This window comes from Colossoma macropomum, unplaced genomic scaffold, assembly GCF_904425465.1.
Source record: "Colossoma macropomum unplaced genomic scaffold, Colossoma_macropomum, whole genome shotgun sequence".
Taxonomy (NCBI): domain Eukaryota; kingdom Metazoa; phylum Chordata; class Actinopteri; order Characiformes; family Serrasalmidae; genus Colossoma; species Colossoma macropomum.
The window spans coordinates 26,422,505-26,442,688 of NW_023494796.1; the positions used below are offsets into that span (position 1 = coordinate 26,422,505).

At 37.7% G+C, this 20,184-nt stretch overlaps 1 protein-coding gene across 1 annotated transcript in view; it reads left to right on the top strand.

Annotated features, from left to right (window-relative positions):
* The window catches only part of LOC118816675 (receptor-type tyrosine-protein phosphatase delta-like), a 701,473-nt gene that overhangs the window by 284,092 nt on the left and 397,197 nt on the right, over positions 1 to 20,184 (top strand). Inside the window, exon 7 of the mRNA XM_036583195.1 lies at positions 4,695 to 4,735. The gene's annotated coding sequence lies outside the window, so the exon portion shown is untranslated. The remainder of the gene's footprint in view (positions 1 to 4,694; positions 4,736 to 20,184) is intronic.

Genomic DNA, 20,184 nt, shown 5'->3' on the forward strand with positions numbered 1-20,184 from the left:
AAAAATAGAGTGTTTTTCACCTTGATGAGCAACAGGAGCTCAGAAATTCCGGCGGTTTACGTGTTTACAGAGAGCAGAAGCTCAAATTTTTTCAGCCTTTCAATCAGCAGTAGAAGCTAAAAAAGTCCAGCAAATCTCATCTTCATAAGCAACCCAAGCAAAAAAAAATCTTTTCCATCTTCAGAAACAGCAGAAGCACAAATACTTCCATCCTTTCCATCTTTATGCGCAATAGAGTTTGAGAAATTCCATTATTTTTGAACTTCATGACCAGTTGAGGCTCAAAAATGTAATCCTCTCTATTTTCTTGAATAGTTGAAGTTCAAGGATTCCATCATTGTGAACAACAGAAGCCAAAACAGTTGTCTTTTCCATCTTTATGAACAGTATAAGCTCAGAAATTCTAGCATTATTCATCTTCATGAACAACAGAAACTAAAAAAATCATCTTTTTCATATTCATGAACAGCAGAACTTCAAGAATTCCAGCGTTTTCCATTTTCATGAACAATAGGTGCTCAGAAATTACATCCTTTCCATCTTCATAAAGAACAGAGGCCAGAAATTTCCAGTGTTTTCTATCTTTGTAAACAATAGATGCCCAAAATACATCTTTTCAATCTTTCTAAACAATGGAGGCTAAAAATTGTCCACCATTACCATCTATAGATGCTAGACAAGTCCAGCATTTTCTATCTTCTTAAACAATACAAGCTCAAAATATTCAGCATTTTCTTCCTCATGAACAGCAGAAGCAGAAGTGTGGGTCCTCCTGCAGTGGAGCAGAGAGACACTAATGAATTCATGGAATAAACGTTTAGATGAACGTCTGATTCTGAGCTTCAAAGCCTGACTTCAAGAGACCTCGTTGTGCTGTTAAAAGTAATATAGTCTCTATGGGTTATATCTTCACTCAGAGGAAAGTCTGAAATCCCCAACAGGAATGTCTCAGGAAATAAAGAGCCTGTTCTGACAGATTATGGTGATTTAGAAGTTTCTAAACATGCTCACATACAGTTCAGGGTCAGTGCTGCAGCTATTTTATTTTGCTCTGGAATGCAGTAGAAATAGTCGAAAGGGTTTTGTTGTACCAACCCCATATCTTCTTCCTCATTCTGGAGTACACTAATGGCCAAAAATTGAATCAGGAAGTGATTTTTTTTGGAAAGATTATTTTACAATTAAGGTATGTTTGTTGATTACCAAAAGACGTTCCAGATATATCACTGGTGCTATACTCTTACTCTGGAGCAGTGTTTTCCGACTCAGTCCTCAGGGCCCCCCAGATGGTCCACATTTTTGCTCCAAATTGACTCACAACACAAGGATAAAGGACAAATCTAGACAGTGTGGGGGCCTTCATTGGGCCTTCAGATTCTTTGTCAATAACAATCTGTTACATTGAGCAGTTTTTAATTCTTTCCATTCTCCTAAAGTAACTCATTTGATCGAGCTGGTAAAGCTTTCATGAGCATCTGAATGGGAGAATTAGGTGGATTTGATTAGAGCTGCAATAAAACTCTGCAGGAGAATCAGCAGGAGCTCAGTCTTTTAACCCAATGTTGAGAGTTATTGCTAACGATAACCAAGACATGTAATTTTATAGAAACTTTTTTTCACTTGTATTTCTTTGAAACAAGTGAAGAACTTGTGTGGAAAGTGCAAATTGTAAATGTGCAATCCTCGTCACATTAGTGTTTTTAAGTAGAAGAGTTTATTTTATCATGATGTGAATTCGGTGAACAGTAATTGTGCACATAATCTTGTTTTGCAGAAAGAACAAAAAAATATCATTTACCTTCTTGCCACATTGTTTGTAATGTTTTTACATTGAAACAAACACAAAATAGTCAGACTCAAATGTGGAGTTTGTAAATTAAATGCAAATGTAAGTCTTTATGTAATTATATTATTAACAATACATATTCTCTATACTTCATTTGAAGAGTCAGTCAGTTAAATAGACACTTTTGTTGCACACAGTTAGCTGAAACTTATTAATGAACATATTTTACTCAAGTAAACAAAATTAAGGAAAAAATATAATATTTGTGTAAACATAGTTACATAGGCCTGTATTACATGTTGGAGTAAAGCCTCTGTGTTTAGTGGGGCAGATTTTTGGAGCTTGTCCTTGTGCATGTTTTACTTTTAGAACCGTGATATTTCAGTGGCCTGTCAAAACTCGCTGGGACGTGTCGTCCTATCAAAACAATCGATCGTCCTCGTCCATCCCCTCATCAATAAGCCCTCTGTCGTCCCCTTGCCATGACAATGACGGCAGTGTCAGACCTGACGGCGCAGAGCGACTGTAGCCATCGTTGTCCGGTCACACCTCGCAAACCCTCTCCTTCGCTGGGCGACCTTTGCGGAAATCCAGCAAATCCAATCTGCATGCAAATAACGGAGAGCCTTTTGGTGACATTTTTACGGTTATCGCTCCATCCCGCTGCCCTGAATATGCTGAGGCCACATTTCTACCAGAATGCGTGAGAGAGAGAGAGAGAGAGAGAGAGAGAGAGAGAGAGAGAGAGAGAAAGACTGGTGACCACTTGTTTATATCCAGTGCTGCTAAATAACACTACTCATTTTCCTCTTGGCAGAGCACAGTAAAAAAAGGCAAAAAGAGGGAGGTGAAAAAGGAGGAGTAATAATTGCTTTGGTCTGAGAGAGGATGGCTAAATATGCTTGATTGCTTCCCTAAGCTTCAACGCCTTGTGGTGAAATATGGGAGGCTCAAACAACATAGAAGTGGAGTGATAGTTAAAGTCATAATGTCTGTCTCTCTCTCTCTCTCTCTCTCTCTCTCTCATTCTCTCTTTCTGTTTTTTGGTCTCTTTCTACATTACATCTCACTCTTACAACTCTTTAAGCCATAGACAGCCTCTAAAAAGCAATATATGTTACAACTTGAACAGATCATAAAAGTAAAGGATTCTTTGTGGATTCAGAATAGCTACACAACCAAGTGTCCTGAAAGACACAATGCTCTCCATTCTGTTGCTGTGCCACACACGCAAGATTGTTTGGAGTCTCTGGAATTTTCTCCTCAATTTACATTGGATAATTTGGCCTGTCAGTTATTTTTCTAGAACATTTTGAAGCTAAATGTCAATATTGGAATGGTGGTGTTTGGTGGATAATGTGTTTGTTGGGGAGTGAGGGTGTTTGGTGGATATGTGTTTGTTGGGGAGTGAGGGTGTTTGGTGGATATGTGTTTGTTGGGGAGTGATGGTGTTTGGTGCATAATGTGTTTGTTGGAGAGTGAAGGTATTTTGCGGAGAATGTGTTTGTTGGAGAGTGATGGTGTTTGGTGGAGAATGTGTTGGAGAGTGATGGTGTTTTGTGGAGGATGTGTTTGTTGGAGAGTGATGGTGTTTGGTGGATAATGTGTTTGTTGGGGAGTGAGGGTGTTTGGTGCATAATGTGTTTGTTGGAGAGTGAAGGTATTTTGCGGAGAATGTGTTTGTTGGAGAGTGATGGTGTTTGGTGGAAAATGTGTTTGTTGGGGAGTGATGGTGTTTGGTGGAGAATGTGTTGGAGAGTGATGGTGTTTGGTGGAGAATGTGTTGGGGAGTGATGGTGTTTGGTGGATAATGTGTTTGTTGGGGAGTGCTGTGTTTGGTAGAGAATGTGTTTGTTGGAGAGTGACGGTGTTTGGTGGAGAATGTGTTTGTTGGGGAGTGCTGTGTTTGGTAGAGAATGTGTTTGTTGGAGAGTGATGGTGTTTGGTGGAGAATGTGTTTGTTGGAGAGTGATGGTGTTTTGTGGAGAATGGTGATGTTTCTTGAGAGTGTTGGTGTTCAGTACAACATGATCGTGTCCATTGACGCTGGTGGTTGTTTTTGGAGAATGATTGTGTTTGCTGGAAAATAACAGTGTTTGGTGGAAAATGTAGGTGTTTGATGGATAATGAGGTTGTTTATAATCAAATGTCTGTGATTGTTGGAGGATTGCTGGTGTTTAGTTGAGACTGTTGGTGTTCAAAATAGAAAGTTTATGCTTGTTGGAGAATGATGGTGATCAGTGGGTCAGTGTTCTGGGCTTAATTCCCCATTCGTTCATCTGCAGCTCTGAAGAAAAGCACACTTCATCACTTAGCCTATCATGAGAGTTGTGCATGTGTGAACGCTGATGAATTTACCAGCTTTGCCCTCAATTCACCACAGGCATTAAAAAAGGGCCTCATTTTGTGGAAACAACCCAAAGCACATTTCTCCTTGCTGGTTCAATAAGCACCTAATCATTTGCAGGGATATTAGTCCGTGGGCCTGTTTGAGGCAGCGGATGCTTCTGATGCTGGCAGGAAATAGCCTGGGAAAAATGTCCTCAACAAACCCTAAATACTTGTTTTATTTATTTATTTACCATCTTGTTTATTTATTTTGGAGGAAGTCTAATTTGTTTTCCTGTAATTATGCTGTTTTATGGTACAACGTCAATTCTGCTAATAAATTTTAAATTGACCGTGTTATATTCATACAAGGATCCAATCTCTGCTGCTTCTGAGTGAGTTTTTCCTGTAAACATCTGAAACATGTTTAAGAATGTTCTGGATTTTTCTGCCTTTGTGCCAAAATAGTAAATGATTAAAATATTCCTGGCTGTGTTTTTTACTATGATAAAAATAAATACATTATAGATGCTCTGCTGGGCCATTCTGACAGACACTTTCTCTTTTTCTGGTCTTTCAGTTCTCCTGAGATGTAAACTGCAGAATGAACCTTTGGAGAAGGTAAGATAGAGTGTTTTTTATATATTAAAAGTCGAAGACAGAGAGCATGCAAGCATTTTTTCCCCCTCTGTGTATTACTGTCTCTCGCTTTGCTGAGTTTGACTCTCTGACCTTAAACCCCAGGACTCCATATCCCAGAATGCATAGCATATGTTCAAAATGAGCCTTTCTCCTGCTGTAACTCTCCACGGACTGTCAGAGAGAGAGAGAGAGAGAGAGAGAGACAAAGAGAGAGAGAGAGAGAGAGAGAGAGAGACAGAGAGAGAGAGTGAGTATAAGTAGGAAAGGAGGAGAGATGGAAAGAAAGAATAAATAGGGAAAGAGAAAGAGACAGTGAAAGAGTAGGAAGAAAAAGGCAGTGTGAGAGAGAGTCTAAAAGGAGAGAGATGTGAAAGAGAGAGGAGGTGAGGAGAGAAAGTGAGAAAAAGGTATAGACAGAAGATTTAAAAGAGGGAGTGAGAGAGAGATTGAAAAAAGGCACAAAGAAAGATGAGAGATGAGAGGAGATAAAGATGAGAGATAAGGAAGAGAGATGGTGAGAGTGAATATAAAGAAGAGGGTGAGAAAAAGAAAAGGGAAGAGCAATAGAGGAGGTGAATGAGTGTGAAAAAGACAAGAGAGAACAAGTCAAGAGAAGGAGGGAGAAAGGTAAAGAGAATGAGAGAGGGTGAAATGGAAGGTGCGAGAGATGGAGGGATAAGGAAGAGAAAAATAGAAATAAAAAAAGACAGAGAGGTAAGAGAGTGAGAAAGTAGAGAGGGTAAGAGAGCAGGTGAAAAAACGGGGAGAGAGGAAGGAGAGAAAGAGGAGAAGAGAGAAAAGGCAGAGAGAAATAGGGAGAGTGAAAGAAAGTGAGTGAAAAGAAGAGAGAGTGAGCGATGGAGAGTAGAGAGACAGAGCGAGAGAATGAGGAAGAAGAGAAAGAAATGGGGAGGGAGTGGTGTCTTAGCGTAGACTCAGAGAGACGAGATAGTGGCATGGTTTTTATGAGAGTGCTGTCGTGAGCCCGGCGGATATGAGAATATTTCAGAGATTTGAGCATTTCCAATACTAGTGATATTAACCCAAATCACTTTCAATTATTCGCCGTATGAAAATAGTGTCGTTTCATTCTCGGGTATAGATTCTCTCTGCCGTTATGAAAGGTTCCTAAAAGGGATGGATATTACCTGACAAAATAAATGTGACAACTATAATTCAGCGCTAGCATGCATATTGCAATGAAGGTGCGCTGTTTGACTGGATATTAATTTTATTAGACGCCATATTGCATATCTACCAGTGCTGCCGTCATTTCAGCTGGGACATTCTATATTAAATGTCCATCATTAAGCTTTAGCAGATTTGAAAATATATCCACTCATAAGGGAAATGCAAACACAGGCTTTGATCGTTGTCAACTCGGGTCTAATTATCAAACCTTTTTGTTTAGTTAGTGATCATTTTAATAATGATGTTCAGGAGAACATAAAGCCCAGGGAAGGCAACACTTACAGATTCAGTTTCCTTTAAAAACCTATTAAAAATCAGCTAGAATTCTTACACAGAAATAACTGATTGACCAATATTAATCTTGCTCTTGTTGTGGTTTCTAAAGCTGATTTTATGACCGATGATGGTGTTAGTTGACAGTGTTCGTCCGTGATGGTGCTTGAGCATTATCTTAATTTTAAGGTGGTGATGGTATTGTTTGGAGAATGGTGTTGTTTGGTGTAAAATGGTGGTTTTATTCGAGAACAATGATGTTTGGTGAAGTGTTGGTCTTTGGTATAGAAAGATGGTGAATGTTGTTGGAGAATAATGGTGTTTGGCTGGATAATGATGGTGTTTCTTGAAGAAGGATGATGTTTGGTGGACAGATGTGATGTTTTTGTTTGGAGAATATTGGAATTGTTGAAGGATAATTAGATTAAGAGACCATTATTAATCCCACAAAAAGGGAAATTCACCTCCACATTTAACCCATCTGTGCAGTGAAACACCACATGCACACCAGTGAACACACACACTAGGGGGCGGTGAGCATACTTGCCCGGAGTGGTGGGCAGCCCTATCCGCAGCGCCCGGGGAGCAGTTAGGGGTGAGGTGCCTTGCTGAAAGGCACTTCAGTCACGTACTGTCGGCTCAGGGGATCGATTGCTGTTTTGATGGAGAATTGATGAGAATGTTGTTTGGTGGAGAATGTTGGTATTTGATGGAGAACATTGTTTTGATGGAGAATATTGGTGGAGAATGTTAGTATTTGATGGAGAATATTGTTGTTTTGATGGACAGTGTTGGTGTTTGATGGAGAATGATGATGTTTCATGAAACAATGAATTAAAATGTTTACATAATAAACAGAATGCAAAGGAAATTACTGCAGAATAAGATGCGGTTTTAATTCATTTAATTTAACTGAAAAGTGAAAAGAAAAAGTAATCATAAGACGAATACTTTGGATAGTTTGGACAGATCTTTATCATGTTACTTTGTGGTGTGGAAAACAAAGAAAAAAAAGAAAAAGAAACTTTAACCACTGTAGCATACCACCTCTTGTGGTTATTAATGCTTTAGTAAACACTAAGCCCTGACACCTTTACACAGGGCTCTGGCACTGTGTGATGTTTCCATCTTTAGAAAGGTTCAGCACCCCCAAACTCAGGATTTAGCATGCTTGCTTTCCAACTCCCTGCTGCTTTTTGTAGGTGCTGTGATAATAAAACTACCTACACCTAAACCTAAAGCCCTGCTGAAAAGCTTCCACTTGCAGCTGAATGAAGGTTGGGAAGCAGAGAGGGCACAGCTTTAAAAGAAGAGGGCACAGAGAGGAAGAAAATGGTGGAAGTGCAAAGAAACAAAAATGGAGAGATTAGTGCGCATGCAGCATTTAAGAGAGGAAGAAGGAGGGAGGGAGGGACAGGTGCAAGGGTTGAATATGAGCTATCAAAATGCAGAGAACGAGTAGGAAAAGAGTGCAAGGAGCATTTATGAAGAATATAATATCCTTCCACTTCCATAAAGTAAACATGTCAAGAGACTATTTCACTCAATATGCACAGAAACATCTCATCAGCATTTCTAATATAGTAAAAGAGGACAAAGCTGATCTTTTGGTTGCTGGCGTTAAAGGGGAATTCCTTTATTATTTCGTCATTTTTTTAAAAATCCCTACATAATTAAATGCTTGAGGTGAAAACAGACTTTTTCAGACTTGTTCAGAATAGTTTAATGTGAAATGCTCTGCTCTAGAGAAACTTACAGAATCAGAACTGTTCACAGTGGTGGTGATAGGAACCAGACATCCACCTTTAAAAACTCCCTCACAGAAAGTCATTACATTAAATTGTTATTAATACACTGTGTGATGACATGGTTTTACAGTAGTTTTAAGAAAAGCATTAAAACCTATTTTTAAAAGCCATTCATGGTGGAGAAATACATGCAGGGTATTGTAAGGCAAAATAATCCCCAAGTAAAACAAATTAAAAATATATATAATCATTTTTAATCATTTTCATAATTCAAATCAATATTAAAAGCAAATAAAATGGCTATATTTGTGTTGTGAACATCAAGACCCCTGGTTCCTATCACCACCACTGTAAAGAAATCAATCTCTGCAGTGAAGTGTTTCACATCAAACCACTCTGCATGACTTTACATCTCGATTGATTTATGCAGAAATTTTGAAAATTGGTGGAAGTCCCTTTTCTGGTTAGGCGGAGCACAGCAAACATGAAAACGAGAATGTGCATTCAGAATGTACTGAAAAAGCTTATGTCATTGTTTTTTTTTATGATATATATGTTATAGGAAGTGTTTTAGACTGGACTGCTTTTTCAACGAGGCACAATACTGGGCAGCCAATCAGAACAGAGCTCATTTACATACATCAGACACGGTAACAAAAACAGCCTCTTTAAATCTAAGGGATAAAGAGAGGTTGGAAAATGGCTCTGTTGAAAAGAATGATGAGTGTTTTTGGCACGTAGCAGCACACAAGTGTAATAACATGTTTAACATGTTCTTTATTGTTTTGCATGTTTGTTGCTGGTTGCAAGGCTTTGACAGTACAGATGCATGTTTTTTAATGTCAGTAAAGCAGATTTTGAATTGAACTGAGTGGAGTAGGAGAAGAGAGAGAGAGAGAGAGTTGCTATGTGTATTGGCACCCTCTGGACATCCTAATTGAGCTGATTTACTGTTATGGCCTTGGGTGGAACCACTCTTCATGAGAGAGAGATTAATTAACAAATTGTCTCATCTGTCTCTCTTTCTCCCTCATTCTCTCATCTTCCTCATTCTCACTCCCTCTCTTTGTCTTTTTGTCTTTTTTCTCTCGCTCGCCCATCTCCATCTTTCTCAAACTTTTTCTGTCTTTTTCTTCTCTTTCTTCTAAATTGTTACCTTCACTTATTTCTCACTTTTACTTTCCTATCTTACTCTTTCTTCCCCCCCCTCACTCTTTTCTCGCTCCTCTTTCTTTGTCCTGTCTCCTCTGCCTCTGTGTTTCCATTTCTCTCTCTGTCCTTGTTTTGTTCTCTCTCTCTCTCTCTCTCTCTCTCTCTTTCTCTCTCTCTCTCTCTCTCAGGCTGCAAATGCATTAACAGTTGTGCTGTTAGAGAGAGTTATGGTGGACTGGTCTCAGATATTTGTTGAGCTGTAGTAAAGCAGTAAAGCAGATTGGTGGATTGTAGACGTCAGGTGCTGAGTAGAACCTTATTGATCTTCCCACATCAGCTCGTTTATAGAGCAATCTGGCCTGAAGTGAAAGTCCAGCTTAAAATCAAATTTCACAATTTCCCTCCCCTACCCTAAATGTGGTCGATCAGCCAGGACATGTTCAGTGTCTCAGATTCTCTTATTGAGTTTTGGACTGGAGTTATGAGGCTAGTGTAGCTATCAAGAAATGGAAACTGCTAACTGCATGCCTAAATGACTACACGCCTCAGATTGTTTAGCATTGCTAAGTGATCTCTAATAGAGTTGCCTGTGTGGTTTCTGATACTGTATGGCATACTGTTACCTATTAACATGGACTAAAGTCCAAAACAGGGAAAACAGTTCATAGCTAAAAAAAATCACTGCTGTCAGAACAAAACCTTCATTTTTGCATTTTTCAGTTTTTTTGCATAATTTGAAAATGCCTGTTGTTCTTTATATTGTATGTAGGTTTCATGATAAATGGACCTAAAGAAATGACTTGGAAAAAGTCTGATTCCATTACATTAATAGTAAAGTAAGTTTTTCCTTCCTCTGTAAATTTTGGAGGTTTTGTAGCAGTCTGAATTTTGCCTGTAATGTGTGTGTGAATGCGTATGTCTGTGTGTCTGCAATGTGATGGACTGGCGACCTGTACAGGGTGTTTTCAGTGAGCGCTGGGACAGGCTCCAGCATCCCCATGACCCAGGAGGATAGGCGGCCTGTGTGTGTGTGTTTGCCTGTAGTTTTGTGCATTTTTAAATATGACAGTGTATTTTTTTACGTAATTGATTACATTATTATTATTATTATTATTATTATATGGTTGTTGTTGTTGTTGTTATTATTATACTACAATACATTAGAAAAATTCCTCCTTTCAGAATTCCATGAAGTTTGAATATAATATATAGACCTGTTATCTCTTTTCTTTCCTCAGTGCCAGATAGTTTTGCTTTCTAGCTTTGCTCACTTTTTTCTTTCTTTCCCCAAAACTTTGTAGCTTCTTCAAGCATACACTCCACGGTCTCTCTCTTTGTGTATAGGAACATGTTGCAACAAAGGTGATCCCTTGACTTTCTTTTTACCTGTTCTTTTTTCCTCCTCTCTGCCAGCGACTGTTCTCCGTCTCAACTGTTTGCATTAGTCATAATTCAGAAGCCAAGGCTCATTAATCAACTCTTTCACTCTCCTCTCTCAGCTTTCACCATCGCAATCGCTCCTATTCATCATAACCAGTCACATGTAGATTCGTACCTGTGCCTATTCTTCCTTCAGCTTTAAAGCTCTTAAATGCCCCCTGAAAGAATTAAAGTGATAAGTTTGACAATTTTCCACTTACCTGAAGTGTGGTCGATCAGCCAAGACATGTTTGGCATCTAAAACTTGCTTCTTTAGTTTTGTACCTAGTTGAAGCTTATTCAGCATGTGCAAAATAGAACCTAATGAAACACATTTGAAGGTTTTTTATATTTCTATATTATTCAGAAGACTCTAGGAGTGGGATTTTTTTTTTTTTCTATATCATTTAGAAGACTCTAGGGGTGGGAATCAATACAGGCCCCACAGTATGATCTTCCCAAAACAAAACTTTCAGTTTTATCTAGTAGAATTTACACTTTATCTCACTTCTACCTAATGAGGTTTAAACCTTATCTCACTTATTTTTACTGAAGCAACACAAAATTTTTATGGCAAATCAGCATTCAAAAAGTATTGTTTTTTGATCTACATGATTGCCTCCTTTGCAGCGTTCAACACAGGCATCATCCTTAGATATTTAACAAATACTTTTATCAGGGCAACGTACAGTATTAGTATAAAGCAATGCTAAGATTCTAATGGCTCTTGTATGTTACAGAGATGTTTTTGATTTCTGTCTGAATGAAGGCTTGAACACTGAGCGCGTTAACATGCACTTAATATTCTGATAACTGCAGAACATCAGATGTTGTTAGTAATCCTATCAACGCAATTATATGCACTTGAGGAATCAGATAATAGGGAAACTCCAGGTCTACATGAGTCAAGCAGTAATCAGATTTCTGCTTTGCAACCAGCTAATAAACTCACAGAAGGAGAAGTGACGTAAAACTCAAACTTCATGCCACAGCTTTTTTAAACATTGCGCCACTCTACCTGAAAATATGAACATACATCATCTAGAAAATAAAGAATATTTAAATCCCTCATTTCATCAACTGACAGCACACTGAGAAATCTGAAAGAAATCCAAGTAAGCGTTTACATGTGCTGAGAAATCTGATTATTGAGCTAAAATCCGACTCTCTTTATGAGATTTCTTAATCAGATTACTAGATCAGAGTGTGCTGTTTACATGACCATTCGAATAATCCGATAACTGCAGAAATCTGATTATGATTGGTTTGTTTAGTGCATGTAAACACACTCACTGTTATCATATGTGCAGTGCGAGAATGTTATCCATTACACTATACGACCGTTCAGTGCTTTCACTGAATAGATATATTCTGTGCTAAAATGCACAGAGATGCATTTTGAATTTCATCATCAGTGGCCTTTATACACACCCTTTGTCTTACAATGGGCTTAATTTGTTAAAAATATTGATAAATTATGAAATATTGATGCCAGGGCCTACACATGTCAGTATTATCTTAAACCCATAATATTGCAATATTATACCGTATCTATTTATTTCTCCCACCACTAGGTGACTCTATGTTAGCATGGCACAATCAATACAAGTAAGGCTAAATGAGTAAGTGTGATACCGACAGATCTGCCAGCTCCTGAAGGGTCCTTGGCATGCAGGAGGTCTGTGCCAGAGGACACACCATTATGAGATAACACAATGGCAGTAGTTAGTTCTCTGCCTTGAGAGATGGAGAGATAAGCGTTTTAATAATCAGAGGATGGAGAGAAACAGTGAGTCATGGCCTTGTGCAGAGACAAAACACTTGACACATTATTACACCGTCACTAAATGAGCAGTGCTGGTTTAAAAGAGTAGACGTGACTCTAGACCTAAACAATTTAGCCTGTTTTTCTGCCATTTAGTGTGTCTTATATAAACTGTGCTGGAGTCTGTAGGCCCTTCAGGACCACAGTCACAGTGGATCAAGCCCTCCGATCTAACTCTTATATTTGATTACAGACAAAGCTCAAGAAAACAAGCTTGCAAAAGTGATTTTCTTGAACATATAACAGAATTTGCAGGGTTTGTTAAAAGGTTGAGTTCCATTGGCCTGTTTTGTTGCGGATAGTAGTTGCTGTGACTGCCCTCAGGTCCTACCACTACAGATCTGTCATGCATATTGGTATTGAGAAATCACATAACTGGGTTAGATGTAGCTGCCTTTTAACTCATAGAAGAACTTGGATACAACATTGCACAAAACAAGCAAACAAAATGAATAAATGAATGAATGAATGAATGAGTGTATTTCTGTGTATGTATGCATGTTGTTGATGAAACAAGAGACTCTGTCCATGTCTCCTGTAGAGAATTACTGTTCCAGTCAAAAGTTTAGATGAAGCTGATTGAATGCATGTCTTGCCGAAAGTGCAGATTCTCAACTTTTTTAGTTCTTACCAGATTTGTGTTTGTAATTATAAGAAGAGATATTTTCTTATCATTTGAATGGGATGGAAAGTTATTTTTGTGTCTTTTTGTCAGTTTGTGATGTCAAAACAAACAGAAAAATGCCAAAAATATAATCTTACACCTGTCAATACTGACTCAGATTTCTTTACTGTGGTGGTGATAAGAACCAGGGGTCGCAATGTCTTCAACACAAATATAGACATTTAATTTACTAGTTTTTATATGTAATGTTGATGATGGCAAAATAGATATATATATATATATATATATGTATATATATATATATATATATATATATATATATATATATATATATATATATATGAATATATATATATAAATATATATATATAGTAATAAGTTTCTGTGAGGGAGCTTTTAGAGTCATTAAACTCCTCAGACATCTGGTTCCTATCACCACCACTGACTGTACGTATCTCTAGACCTGAGCATTTCAGATCACAGTGCTCTTAATGACTTTCTTTACATCTTAACATGTAATTATGCAGAAATGTAGAATAATCAATGGAATTCCCCTTTAAGAGTTGTTCATGAGGGTGATGTGTTTATGAATTGACCATCGCTGATTTGAGAGTTAGCTCATACTCCGAGAACAGCTGAAAGAGAAAACAGAGGCTGTGTAGCGTGATTGGAAACACGGCTTCCAAGCCACGTGCCTGTAGCCTCGCGGCACTGCAGTGTGTTTTCTCAGCTTTGCTACTTTGAGCTAATTTCGTGCTCCGCAGCTTTCAGTGGAGACACGGGTCGTAACTGCTGTTTCCCCGCAGACTGGAGAGAGGGAATTAAGAAGAAAAAAAGAAAACAAAACGAAACACCATGAGCTGGTCGTCCTGGTAACAGAGCGTGCTCTCTTTAACACCATAGTGACGGCTTTACATGCCTACATGTTTAAAACACGTGGATTAAGGGATTCAATTAAGCCAGGATGCCATGAGGAACATGTCATGAAGGTTTAGATGGTGTGACTGAATACTGTAGCACAATATTTCCCATCTACTGTCAATGTAGTTTTTGTGTTTTCCTCTTTTACAGTTTCTTATTAAAGTCCATAAGGGCTTGTTCATTAACTAATAATTGGCCTCAGGCCCAGGAAAACATTAAGTTGTTTAGTGCAGGAGGACTATTAGACTAAAGGTGGGAAACACTGCTGTAGACTGTTAATTTCTTTAATTTCTATTTCTTTAAATTATACTATTAATCAAATTTACCCAGTTTTTCCCTTCACTTTAAATGTAGTTGATCAGCCAAGACATGTTTGGTGTCTGATGTTTGCTTTTTAAGTTTTGACCTGGGGCTACTACAAGTCTAATATGACTCACAAGTAATGGAAGCTTATTCCCCACCATTTAGCATGGTGTAAACTGCATAGTTAAATCATCACTCACTTACCTCAAACTGTGTGGGGTTGTTAAGTAGTTTCTCGTAGACATGAATATGTGGTTTCTGACTCTGCTTGACATACTGTTATACAGATACATGCACAATAGTAGATATATTTGGGAAGATAAGCAGGGTAAATTCTCACAGATTTACTTAATTATACAGAGTTAGCAGTTTATAAAGTCCACTACCCTTATACTTGCACTTAGTGGCCACTTTATTAGAAACCCCTACCTTATACTCCCACTCAATTACTACTTTATTAGAAACACCAACTTTGTTTGTCCACCCACTGGTCAGTTTATTAGAAATACCTACCTTATACTCCCACTCACTGGCCACTTTATTTGAAACCCCTACCTTATGCTCCCAGTCACTTGCCATTTTATTAGAAACACCCACCTTGTGCTTCTACGTACAGCTACGAGTATAAAATAATTCATACAAAATTAAAGCATGCTTTTTCTGCTGCTGCTGATAACTATACTTCTACCTGTTATCTGCTGAGTGGAATAAGATGTGTTAAAGCTGGAAAATGGCCAAACAGTGCTATACCAAACTAAGACAGATACTCAGTCATATGCATATGTTAAATGTTGACAGTGCATGAGGAAAATTGCATGTTAAGCACTTTGTTTGTATTATACTACGCTAACAAAAGCAGTCAGGGATTTTTTTCATGTAGTGAAACTAATGTACATTGCTTAAAAGCATTTTAAAGCAGCTCGGATGCTGTCATATCTGGCATATTGATTGCAGGCCTGACGTTAGAAGGACATCAGAGTCCATACAGTCAATATATATGTGATCTTTTTAAAGCCTGGTGCAACCTCAAACCCTCTACTGTTCTCCATTACACGCACACACACACGTATGCGTTCACGCACAGGCTTGTTTTTATATAACATTATACAATATCAGTACTAAGAGTGTTATGACTTAACATTTTCACAGTATGATAGTCAAAAATACTACCAACTTCATGATTTTAAGCAAATATTTGGGCCAAGCAGCTAGTGCTGCTAAATATTGTGTACCAAACATTACATGGTTAAAAAGTGCATAAAAAATATACGTCACTTAGTTCAGAATGTCTGCGCTGAGGAAGAGCTGTCAGATGTTTGTCAAGATGTTGTTTGGTTTATTTATGTCCAGTAATTCCAGAGTTTCTGTGTGTTTGTTAGTTGGCATTTGTGGTATTTACTATGACTACAGAGCTTAGGAACCAAAAAGAAGTGGCTTTAGTGTTTCATATAACTAACTAACTAAATAACTAAATAAATAAATTAAATACAATCTCTACAACATCAGTACTGTTGTGTTGCTCCTTTAGCTTAGACCTGCCTTTCTGATTTTTGTTTGGGTTTCCAAAGTAATACTGAAATACACACATACACGCACACGTAATTGTAGATCTTCGGGGAACAGAGTTCATATCAGCCATTAGGACTCTGAACACGTTTCTGTTTTACAGCTTATTTAGCAAAAGGCAAAAAAAGGCCAATTACTGCTGGAGGTGAGCAGCTGTGGTAAAACTGAAGGCAGAGAGGTTACCAGCACAAGGACTGCGTATGTGTGTGTGTGTGTGTCTGAACCCTCATTTCTCTCTTTCTTCTCTTTCTCTGCCACAATTCGTTGAAGATAATAATTGCTTTTAGCAGTCTTACATGGCAGAAAGGCTGTGGAGCTATTGATGATTGGCCACTTTTTAATGGCTTGGCACTCTTTTCATTTGGATGACTGCAGTGTAGTGGAATGTGTTTTTCCCGTCTGTGTTGGGGTCGTTTTTAACGCAGTACTGAAGGGTGGAATTGGCCACACGTTGAGAAGCTGCCGTGTAATCAGGCTGTGTGTGATTGGTGGTGTGCATGTATTATGCATGCTTCAATCCGACAGTGGAATATGGCTTTACTCCTCTCTGTGTCTAAGAGGTAGAATTAAAACCTTTCGCATTTACCACAGTGTTCATATAACCAGCACCTGCATCTTTGCTTTTTTCTGCATTACAGATACTACTGATACTATTATTATTATTATTAATATTAATAAAAATAATAATAGGTAACACCTGTGAATCCTGTGTTCGTAATGCGTTATAAATGCACTTAAAAGTGGTGTTTGGCTTACACAATACCTTATAATGCATGACATTAGCTTGTGTAATGGCTTATGCGTAGTTATAGTTGCTTGAATGACACCTTATGAAATTAGTATACAACCTTGTGATGTCAGGTTTCATTACACATTATAGTATCTGTTCATAAGAACATTGAAAACATAAATGTTGTATTGCCCTGTAACACACTATAATATGCTTCTGGCATATGTTCTGCAGACGCAGCCATACATCCAGGTAAAGATTCATAATCTTTTAAGCTCTCTCCACAGCTATGGTAGACTTGGGAGAAGATTCTATGTGGAGTAAGAGAATAATGGCTGATTTTTGGTGGATCTGCTTCAAATTCTTTAAAAAAAAATGATAAAAAAAAAAAATAAAAATGGCTACAGGTACTGCACTGTTAGCAACCAAAGCTAAATTGTTAGCAGCACAGAGAGGTGCTTTATGCTAGCCAGTAGATAACAACAGTAAACAACAGCTGCTTTGTTTAGGAATGTTGCTAGTACTGCCAATAGCTTTAAACTTGCTAAGCTGATTTAGGCCTTAAACAGCTCCAATGTTGGCAAATGGATCATATCCACATATCTGATGCTCAGGGTTTGAGACAGACCCCTCAATGCCATGAGGCTTATCCCTCAAAATGTTATATTATGTTATATATATATATAAGACTGCTTGTTTATTACTGTTTTTTTTTTTAATAAAATATATACAAATGGCCTTCCGCCCAATGACAGCTGGGATATGAATACACAAATTAGTTGTATGTTCTCTATTACTTGTTAGATTTCTTATCAATTATCACACTTCACTTAAAGCTTGTGAAGAGCACTGATAATAGCCAATGAGGAGTTCTGTACTGAAGTGAAAGCTCAACATAAGTGTGTACTCTGTTCTTATGACCCAACATTATGATGGATTATGGAATCTGATTTTATAAAGTCAAAAACTCTTGCTTTTTGTGTTATAAATGTAAGTATAGCTATTTAAAAGTGCTTGTACAAGCTTATGTCTAGTAATGTGATGTTATATACGCCATATACCACCTTATAAATGCATTATGAATACAGGATTCATAGGAAGTGTTACACTAATAACAATAACGACAATAACAATAATAATGAGCTAGTGGAGCAGTGTTGCAAACAATGGAGTAGATGTTTTGAGGCTGATTAATAAGGGATTTGTAATATAATGTAAAAAGTAATTAGGGAGGATTAAGATTTGTATTACTATTCCCAAAGGGAACAGAGCAAAACTAATCATGAAATTAACTACATTCTACATTCTATTCTAGAACACTTGCTTAGTGTTATTAAACAGCAGTCTGTTATTCTAAAGCATCCGTTCAACGTTATTACAGAACACACTATTATTCTGAACACTCTGTTATTTGAGAACACTCACTTGGTGTTATTATATAACACTCAATTTTTCTAGAACACTGGTTTGGTGTTATTACAGAGCACTCAGTCAATCTAGAACACTCGCTCAGTGTTATCTTGGTGTTATTACAGAACAATGTCATTCTTGAACACTTGCTTAGTGTTATCTTGGAGTTATTACAGAACAATCAGTGATCCTAGAACTCTCACTCAGTATTATTACAGAACGATCTGGAATTCTACAACACTTGCTCAGTGTTATCTTTGTGTTATTACAGAACACTCAGTCATTCTAGAACACTTGCTCAGTGTTATCTTTGTGTTATTACAGAACACTCAGTCATTCTAGAACACTTGCTCAGTGTTATCTTGGTGTTATTACAGAACAGTCAGTCATTCTAAAACACTTGCTCAGCGTTATTACAGAGCGTTCTGTCATTCTAGAACACACACTTTGTATTATTATAACAGAGCAATCTGAATTTCTAGAGCATTTATTTGCTATTACAGAATAATCTGTAATCCGGGAAGGTGCATGATAAAAAATAGAAGGTTACTTAAAAAGACTGTAAAAATGAAGAAATGAAAGTACACAATTTGTCTGGATATCAGAGCGAGGAACCGCAGGGCCAAAGTGCAGAAGGGGTGAGTTGGCCAGTTCAGTCAGTCTGCTTGTACACTAAAGGCTGTCACATACTGGACACGCCGCCTTGCTCAGCACAGTGTCACTCAGTGCAGTGTCGCACAGCAGCGCGTAGCGTCACGTAGCATCACATAGTAAAGTGCTGCTACAGAATGCCAGCAGGCACAGCCCAAAACAGCAAGCTCAGGTTCATTTTTACACTCATATAAATTGTGGTTGTCGTGGGCTGGTCTAGACAAAAGTCAAGGGCTCAATTTACTTCCCAGTCCAACCCTGCTTTAAAGGTTTTATCAGTATGATTTATAGAACTTTCCACATCCATCCACATACTCAAAGATGTGTTGAAATGACTTAGCTGCAATGTACATGTTTTTTAATTAGTTGATTGGTAAGTGATGGAAGGGGAGGATGTGACAATAAAATACATCGGCCTGTTATTGCATGATCTGCTGTGTATTGTCTGTACACACAGCCTCTTCATTATGTAAACTATCTAATCTACACTCATTGTCCATTTTATCAGCTCTGCTTACCATGTAGATGCATATTGCAGTTTTACACTAGCAGACTGTAGTCCATCTGTTTCTCTGATTTACCCTGTTCTTAAATGGTCAGGACCCCCACAGGACCACCACAGAGTAGGTATTATTTGTGTGGTGGATCATTCTCTAGTAGTGGCACGAGTGTGAGTTACAGTGGTACATGTCGATCATACACAACAGTGTTGGTGGTGCCCAAATTTTTCTCTGACTGTGACACTATGTGTGTGACTTCGAGTTGTCCACAGCTCATCTAATCATATGAAAGCCACAGGCACAAAGACAGGACAGAATTTTCTTTTCTTTAACAGTTCAGGAGAGAATGTTAAAAAAACATATTATTATTATTATTATTGGATAAATGCATTTCTATAAATGTATTTCTGTGTTGAAATTCGAAAATGTCCATTTTAACTTATTCTTTTTAATGCGATACATATCATCTTACATTATGAGAATTAATTTAGGAATTTAGGAGGATATTCTGCCTCAGCCTACATAAGGCAACTGGTTATGGTGACGTCCACTGGTAAAAAACAAACAAAGAAACAAAACAAAACAAAAAATAATAATGGAGTACTACACACTGGTGCTTTGCATCACTGACACTTTGTGTGCTTGTTATAGAGCAATCTATAATTCTAGAGCATTTGCTTCGTGTTATTGCAGAACAATTTATCATTCTAGTGCACTCGATTATTGTTTTTACAGAACAGTTGGTTATTCTGAAGCGCTCATTGTTATTACAGAACCTTCTGTAATAACAACATATCTGTTGTTGTAGTGCATCTGTTTAGTGTTGACAGTCTGTTATTCTAGAGCGCTCACATAGAGTTGTTAAATAACTTTGTTATTATAGAACATTTGCTCAGTATTTTTCAGAGCAAACCATAATTCTGGCCCACTCGCTTAGTGTTATTACAGAACGATTTATTATTCTAGGTTGTTTACTTATTGTTTTTACAGAACAATCTGTAATTCGACCCACTTTAGTGTTATTACTATGCAGTTTGTTCTAGAGCACTTGACATTTTTGTCCTCAATCACAATTATAGGAAAATGGCAAAGGTATGGACCATCTGGTGATCCC